Source organism: Arachis stenosperma, chromosome 1 (assembly GCF_014773155.1).
Source record: "Arachis stenosperma cultivar V10309 chromosome 1, arast.V10309.gnm1.PFL2, whole genome shotgun sequence".
Lineage (NCBI taxonomy): Eukaryota > Viridiplantae > Streptophyta > Magnoliopsida > Fabales > Fabaceae > Arachis > Arachis stenosperma.
In genome coordinates, this window is record NC_080377.1 from 78,836,891 (window position 1) to 78,846,129 (window position 9,239).

General features: G+C 41.6%; 1 non-coding gene across 1 annotated transcript; it reads right to left on the reverse strand.

Moving 5' to 3' along the window:
* Nucleotides 1–2,825: 2,825 nt before the first annotated feature.
* On the reverse strand, nucleotides 2,826–2,929 carry LOC130948695 (small nucleolar RNA R71). The gene has a single exon (XR_009073162.1). It is a non-coding gene; the product is annotated as a small nucleolar RNA R71 (small nucleolar RNA).
* Nucleotides 2,930–9,239: the final 6,310 nt, after the last annotated feature.

Sequence of the window (9,239 nt, forward strand, 5' to 3'; positions counted from 1 at the left end):
TTGATGAATGTGATGATCCGTGACACTCATCATCATTCTCACCTATGAACGTGTGACTGACAACCACCTCCGTTCTACCTTAGATTGGGTGAATATCTCTTGGATTCCTGATACACGATGCATGGTTGATCGCCTGACAACTGAGTGCTCGCCTGACAAACGAGCCAGCCATTCCGTGAGTTCAGAGTCTTCGTGGTATAGGCAAGAACTGATGGCGGCATTCAAGAGAATCCGGAAGGTCTAACCTTGTCTGTGGTATTCTGAGTAGGATTCAATGATTGAATGACTGTGACGTGCTTCAAACTCCTGAGGGCGGGGCGTTAGTGACAGACGCAAAAGAATCAATGGATTCTATTCCGGCCTGATCGAGAACCGACAGATGGATAGCCGTGCCGTGACAGGGTGCGTTGAACATTTCCACTGAGAGGATGGGAGGTAGCCACTGACAACGGTGAAACCCTTGCATAAGCTTGCCATGGAAAGGAGTAAGAAGGATTGGATGAAGACAGTAGAAAAGCAGAGAGACGGAAGGGACAACATCTTCATGCGCTTATCTGAAGCTCTCACCAATGATATGCATAAGTATCTCTATCTTTATCTTTATGTTTTATTCGTATATCATCTATACCCATTTGAGTCTGCCTGACTAAGATTTACAAGGTGACCATAGCTTGCTTCATACCAACAATCTCCGTGGGATCGACCCTTACTCGCGTAAGGTTTATTACTTGGACGACCCAGTGCACTTGCTGGTTAGTTGTGCGGAGTTGTGAGAGAGAGTTGAGATTGCAATGAGCGTACCATGTTGATGGCGCCATTGATGATCACAATTTCGTGCACCAAGTTTTTGGCGCCGTTGCCGGGGATTGTTTCGTGTATGGACAACTGACGGTTCATCTTGTTGCTTAGATTAGGTATTTTTTCAGGGTTCTTAAGAATGAATTCTAGAGTTTCATGATGATTTGTTGAAGTCTGGCTGGCTGTGAAGCCATGTCTAATCTTATTGGACCGAGGTTTCAACTGATCATCACAAGAGCTTGTTGATCCCTATCAATCTTGCTGTTGGAGCAATGATCTGCTGAGGCTTGGCTGGCCATTGGCCATGTCTAGTGTTTTGGACCGAAGCTTTCTTTGAAAGCTTGGCTGGCTGTAAAGCCATGTCTAATTCCTGGACCGAAGTCTTAGACTAGCATTGCAATGATTCCTGGAATTCAAATTAAGAATTCTGAAACCTTTATTTTCTATTTTCATATAATTTTCGAAAAAGGCACAAAAAAAAAATTTTACAAAACCCTAAAAACCAAAAAAATATTTTATGTTTCTTGTTTAAGTCTAGTGTCTTATTTTAAGTTTGGTGTCTTTCATGCATTGTTTATTTGATCTTGGTTCTATTTTCAAGTTAATAGTACAGGGAACTGAAGATTCAGAACATGCAGCAGAGGAATTACACAGAAAAAGCTGGGCGTTCAAAACGCCCAGTGAAGAAGGACAGACTAGCGTTTAAACGCCAGCCAGGGTACCTGGTTGGGCGTTTAACGCCCAAAAAGGTAGTGCATTGGGCGTTAAACGCCAGAATGTGCACCATTCTGGGCGTTTAACGCCAGGATGGCACAATGGGGAGGATTTTGTTTTCAAATCAATTTTTTTCAAGTTTTCAAAGTTTTTCAAAATCAAATCTTTTTCAAATCATATCTTTTTAATCAAATGTTTTCAAAATCAATTTCTTTCCTTTTTCAAAGATACTTGCTATCAATTAATGATTTGATTCAACATTTCAAGTATGTTGCCTTTTCTGTTGAGAAAGGTTTAATGTTTGAATCATATCTTTTCTTGATAGCCAAGTTATTAATTTTTAAAATCAAATCTTTTTAAAATTGTTTTCAAATCATATCTTCTCAATCACATAATTTTTTTAAAACCAATCATATCTTCTTAACCTCATCTTTTTCAAAATAGTTTTCAATCAAATCTTTTTGATTTATTTCAAAATCTTTTTCAAAAATTACTTGATTTCTTTCCCACTCTTGGTTTTCGAAAATCAATTAAAGTTTTTCAAAATGTTTTCAAAATCTTTCACTTAATTTTCGAAAATTTCTTCCTATCTTCTCACATCCTTCTATTTATGGAGTACCACTCCTTCTCAATGCACAATTCGAACTCTCTCTGACTAAGTTCGAATTCTTCTCCTTCTTCTTTCTATTTTTCTTCTTCTCTGACACCTCAAGGAATCTCTACACTGTGACATAGAGGATTCCATATTTTCTTGTTCTTTTCTCTTTCATATGAGCAGGAGCAAAGACAGAGGCATTCTTGTTGAAGCTGACCCTGAACCTGAAAGGACCTTGAAGCGAAAGCTAAGAGAAGCTAAGGCACAACTCTCTACAGAGGACCTAACAGAAATCTTCAAGGAAGAAGAAACCATGGCAGCCGAAAACAACAACAATGCCAACAATGCAAGGAAGGTGCTGGGTGACTTTACTGCACCTACTCCCGACTTCTATGGGAGAAGCATCTCTATCCCTGCCATTGGAGCAAACAACTTTGAGCTTAAGCCTCAATTAGTTTCTCTAATGCAACAGAATTGCAAGTTCCATGGACTTCCATTGGAAGATCCTCATCAGTTCTTAGCTAAATTCTTGCAAATCTGTGACACTGTCAAGACTAATGGGGTTGACCCTGAGGTCTACAGACTTATGCTATTCCCCTTTGCTGTAAGAGACAGAGCTAGGACATGGTTGGACTCACAACCTAAAGAAAGCCTGGACTCATGGGAAAAGCTAGTCAATGCCTTCTTGGCAAAGTTCTTTCCACCTCAAAAATTGAGTAAGCTTAGAGTGGAAGTCCAAACCTTCAGACAGAAGGATGGAGAATCCCTCTATGAAGCTTGGGAAAGATACAAACAATTGATCAGAAAATGTCCATCTGACATGCTTTCTGAATGGAGCATCATAGGTATTTTCTATGATGGTCTGTCTGAACTATCCAAGATGTCTTTGGATAGCTCTGCTGGAGGATCTCTTCATCTGAAGAAGACGCCTACAGAAGCTCAAGAGCTAATTGAAATGGTTGCAAATAACCAATTCATGTACACTTCTGAAAGGAATCCTGTGAACAATGGGACAAGTCAGAAGAAAGGAGTTCTTGAGATTGATACTCTGAATGCCATTCTGGCTCAAAACAAGATATTGACTCAACAAGTCAATTTGATTTCTCAAAGTCTGTCTGGAATGCAAAATGCACCAAGCAGTACTAAGGATGCTTCATCTGAGGAAGAAGCTTATGATCCTGAGAACCCTTCAATGGAAGAGGTGAATTACCTAGGAGAACCCTATGGAAACACCTATAATTCTTCATGGAAAAATCATCCAAATTTCTCATGGAAGAATCAAGAAAGACCTCAACAAGGTTTCAACAACAATAATGGTGGAAGAAACAGGTTTAGCAATGGCAAGCCTTTTCCATCATCTTCTCAACAACAGACACCTCTGACTTAGCAACCATGGTCTCTGATCTAATCAAAACCACTCAAAGTTTCATGACTGAAACAAGATCCTCCATTAGGAATTTGGAGGCACAAGTGGGACAGCTGAGCAAGAAAGTTACTGAACTCCCTCCAAGTACTCTCCCAAGCAACACAGAAGAAAATCCAAAAGGAGAGTGCAAGGCCATCAACATGGCCGAATTTAGAGAGGAAGGAGAGGAAGTGAACGCCACTGAGGAAGACTTCAATGGGCATGCACTGACTTCCACTAAGTTCCCCAATGAGGAACCATGGGAATCTGAGGCTCAAAATGAGACCATAGAGATTCCATTGGACTTACTTCTGCCTTTTATGAGCTCTGATGAGTATTCCTCCTCTGAAGAGGATGAGTATGTCACTGAAGAGCAAGTGGCTAAATACCTTGGAGCAATCATGAAGCTAAATGACAAGTTATTTGGAAATGAGACTTGGGAGAATGAACCTCCTTTGCTCACCAAAGAACTGGATGACTTGTCTAGGCAGAAATTACCTCAAAAGAGACAAGACCCTGGGAAGTTTTCACTACCTTGTACCATAGGCACCATGACCTTCAAGAAGGCTCTGTGTGACTTAGGGTCAAGTGTAAACCTCATGCCTCTCTCTGTAATGGAGAAGCTAGGGATCTTTGAGGTACAAGCTGCAAGAATCTCACTAGAGATGGCAGACAATTCAAGAAAACAAGCTTATGGACTTGTAGAGGATGTTCTGGTAAAAGTTAAAGACCATTACATCCCTACTGATTTCATAGTCCTAGAGACTGGGAAATGCATGGATGAATCCATCATCCTTGGCAGACCCTTCCTAGCCACAGCAAAGGCTGTGATTGATGTTGACAGAGGTGAACTGATCATTCAAGTGAATGAAGAATCCCTTGTGTTTAAGGCTCAAGGATACCCCTCTGTCACCATGGAGAGGAAGCATGAAGAGCTTCTCTCAAATCAGAGTCAAACAGAGCCCCCACAGTCAAACTCTAAGTTTGGTGTTGGGAGGCCACAGCCAAACTCTAAGTTTGGTGTTGAACCCCCACATTCAAACTCTAAGTTTGGTGTTGGGAGGTTCCAACATTGCTCTGAGCATATATGAGGCTCCATGAGAGCCCTCTGTCAAGCTACTGACATTAAAGAAGCGCTTGTTGGGAGGCAACCCAATGTTATATTTTATATTTTTCTTTGTTATTTTATTTTATTTTGTAGGATGATGATCATGAGAAGTCACAAAATCAATTGAAAAAGCAAAGACAGAATGAAAAACAGGAAGAAAAACAGCACACCCTGGAGGAAGAACCTACTGGCGTTTAAACGCCAGTAAGGCTAGCAGGTGGGCGTTTAACGCCCAGTCTGGAACCATTCTGGGCGTTTAACACCAGAAAGGGGCACCAGACTGGCGTTAAACGCCAGGAAAGGGCAAGAACCTGGCGTTAAACGCCAGAAATGGGCACCAGCCCAGCGTTTAACGCCAGAATTGGCTCAAAACGTGATTTTGCATGCCATTTGGTGCAGGGATGACTTTTCCTTTACACCTCAGGATCTGTGGACCCCACAGGATCCCCACCTACCCCACCACCCTCTTTCTTCTTCACCCATTCACCAATCACTTCCATACCTCTTCCCCAAAAACCCTTCACCTATCAAATCCCATCTTCTCTTCACCACTCACATCCATCCTTCATAAAACCCCACCTACCTCACCCTTCAAATTCAAACCACTTTCCCTCCCAAACCCACCCATACATGACCGAACCATGAGCCCCCCTCTCCTATATAAACCCTTCTTCACTCCTTCATTTTCACACAACCTAAACACCACTTCTCTCTCTCTTTGGCCGAACACAAAGCCATCCCCTTCTTCCTCATTTCTTCTTCTTCTACTCTTTTCTTTCTTCTTTTGCTCGAGGACGAGCAAACCTTTTAAGTTTGGTGTGGTAAAAGCATTGCTTTTTGTTTTTCCATAACCATTTATGGCATCCAAGGCCGGAGAAACCTCTAGAAAGAGGAAAGGGAAGGCAAAAGCTTCCACCTCCGAGTCATGGGAGATGGAGAGATTCATCTCAAGGGTGCATTAAGACCACTTCTATGAAGTTGTGGCCTTGAAGAAGGTGATCCCCGAGGTCCCTTTTTCACTCAAAAAGAGTGAATATCCGGAGATCCGACATGAGATCCGAAGAAGAGGTTGGGAAGTTCTTACCAACCCCATTCAACAAGTCGGAATCTTGATGGTTCAAGAGTTCTATGCCAATGCATGGATCACCAAGAACCATGATCAAAGTGTGAACCCGGATCCAAAGAATTGGCTTACTATGGTTCGGGGGAAATACTTGGATTTTAGTCCAGAAAATGTAAGGTTGGCATTCAACTTGCCTATGATGCAAGGAGATGAACATCCTTACACAAGAAGGGTCAACTTTGATCAAAGGTTGGACCAAGTCCTCACTGATATTTGTGAAGAGGGCGCCCAATGGAAGAGAGATTCAAGAGGGAAGCCGGTTCAACTAAGAAGGCATGACCTCAAGCCCGTGGCTAGAGGATGGTTGGAGTTTATCCAACGCTCAATCATTCCCACTAGCAACCGGTCCGAAGTTACTCTAGACCGAGCCATCATGATCCATAGCATCATGATTGGAGAAGAAGTAGAAGTTCATGAGGTCATAGCCCAAGAACTCTATAAGGTGGCAGACAAGTCCTCCACCTTGGCAAGGTTAGCCTTTCCTCACCTCATTTGTCACCTCTGTTATTCAGTTGGAGTTGACATAGAAGGAGACACCCCCATTGATGAGGATAAGCCCATCACTAAGAAAAGGATGGAGCAAACAAGAGACCCCTCTCATCATGAGATCCCTGAGATGCCTCAAGGGATGCACTTTCCTCCACAAGACTATTGGGAGCAACTGAATACCTCCCTAGGAGAATTGAGTTCCAACATGGGACAACTAAGGGTGGAGCACCAAGAACATTCCATCTTCCTCCATGAAATTAGAGAAGATCAAAGAATCATGAGAGAGGAGCAACAAAGGCAAGGAAGAGATATTGAGGAGCTCAAGCACTCCATAAGACCTTCAAGAGGAAGAACAAGCCGCCATCACTAAGGTGGACCCGTTCTTTAATCTCCTTGTTCTTTATTTTTTCTGTTTTTCGAATTTTAGTGCTTATGTTTATCTATGTTTGTGTCTTGTGATCATTAGTGTCTTAGTGTCTATGCCTTAAAGTTATGAATGTCCTATGAATCCATCACCCTTCTTAAATAAACAATGTTCTTAATTGAAAAAGAGAAGAATTGCATGAATTTTGAATTTTATAACAGATTGATTATTTTGATGTGGTGGCAACACTTTTGTTTTCTGAATGTATGCTTAAACAGTGCATATATCTTTTGAATTTGTGGTTCATGAATGTTGGCTCTTGAAAGAATGATGAAAAAGGAGACATGTTACTGAGGATCTGAAAAATCATAAAAATGATTCTTGAAGCAAGAAAAAGCAGTGAATACAAAAAAAAAACGAAAAAAAGAAAAAAAAGAAAGAAAAAGAAAGAAATAAAGTTGTGATCCAAGGCAAAAAGAGTGTGCTTAAGAACCCTGGACACCTCTAATTGGGGACTTTAGCAAAGCTGAGTCACAATCTGAAAAGATTCACCCAATTATGTGTTTGTGGCATGTATGTATCCGGTGGTAATACTGGAAGACAGAGTGCTTTGGGCCACGGCCAAGACTCAATAAGTAGCTGTGTTCAAGAATCATCATACTTAACTAAGAGAATCAATAACACTATCTAGACTCTGAGTTCCTAAAGAAGCCAATCATTCTGAATTTCAAAGGATAGAGTGAGATGCCAAAACTATTCAGAGGCAAAAAGCTAAAAGTCCCGCTCATCTAACTGATACTGATCTTCATAGATGTTTTTGGAATTCATTGCATATTCTCTTCTTTTTATCTTATTTGATTTTCAGTTGCTTGGGGACAAGCAACAATTTAAGTTTGGTGTTGTGATGAGCGGATAATTTGTACGCTTTTTGGCATTGTTTTTAGTATGTTTTTAGTAGTTTGAGTTGAGTTTTTAGTATATTTTTATTAGTTTTTAGTTAAAATTCACTTTTCTGGACTTTACTATGAGTTTGTGTATTTTTCTGTGATTTCAGGTATTTTCTGGCTGAAATTGAGGGACCTGAGCAAAAATCTGATTCAGAGACTGAAAAGGACTGCAGATGCTGTTGGATTCTGACCTCCCTGCACTCGAAGTGGATTTTCTGGAGCTACAGAAGCCCAACTGGCGCGCTCTCAACGGCGTTGGAAAGTAGACATCCTGGGCTTTCCAGAAATATATGATAGTCCATACTTTGCCCAAGATTTGATGGCCCAAACTGGCGTTCAAAGTCACCTTCAGAATTTCCAGCGTTAAACGCCAGAACTGGCACCAAAGTGGGAGTTAAACGCCCAAACTGGCACAAAAGCTGGCGTTTAACTCCAAGAAGAGTCTCTACACGAAAATGCTTCAATGCTCAGCCCAAGCACACACCAAGTGGGCCCAGAAGTGGATTTTTATGTCATTTACTCATCTTTGTAATTCTTAAGCTACTAGTTCCCTATAAGTAGGACCTTTCACTATTTTATTTTTCATCTTTGGACATCTAGTTCTTAGATCATTGGGAGGCTGGCCATTCGGCCATGCCTAGACCTTGTTCTTATGTATTTTCAACGGTGGAGTTTCTACACACCATAGATTAAGGTGTGGAGCTCTGCTGTACCTCGAGTATTAATGCAATTACTATTGTTCTTCTATTCAATTCCGCTTGTTCTTTGTCCAAGATATCACTTGTTCTTCAACTTGATGAATGTGATGATCCGTGACACTCATCATCATTCTCACCTATGAACGTGTGACTGACAACCACCTCCGTTCTACCTTAGATTGGGTGAATATCTCTTGGATTCCTGATACACGATGCATGGTTGATCGCCTGACAACCGAGTGCTCGCCTAACAAACGAGCCAGCCATTCCGTGAGATCAGAGTCTTCGTGGTATAGGCAAGAACTGATGGCGGCATTCAAGAGAATCCGGAAGGTCTAACCTTGTCTGTGGTATTCTGAGTAGGATTCAATAATTGAATGACTGTGACGTGCTTCAAACTCCTGAGGGCGGGGCGTTAGTGACAGACGCAAAAGAATCAATGGATTCTATTCCGGCCTGATCGAGAACCGACAGATGGATAGCCGTGCCGTGACAGGGTGCGTTGAACATTTCCACTGAGAGGATGGGAGGTAGCCACTGACAACGGTGAAACCCTTGCATAAGCTTGCCATGGAAAGGAGTAAGAAGGATTGGATGAAGACAGTAGGAAAGCAGAGAGACGGAAGGGACAGCATCTTCATGCGCTTATCTGAAGCTCTCACCAATGATATGCATAAGTATTTCTATCTTTATCTTTATGTTTTATTCGTATATCATCTATACCCATTTGAGTCTGCCTGACTAAGATTTACAAGGTGACCATAGCTTGCTTCATACCAACAATCTCCGTGGGATCGACCCTTACTCGCGTAAGGTTTATTACTTGGACGACCCAGTGCACTTGCTGGTTAGTTGTGCGGAGTTGTGATAGAGAGTTGAGATTGCAATGAGCGTACCATGTTGATGGCGCCATTGATGATCACAATTTCGTGCACCAGGTGTCAACCACAAGGTAGCAACAGGGTTAATTAGTTGATAGTCTTTGATTTGTTTCTAGT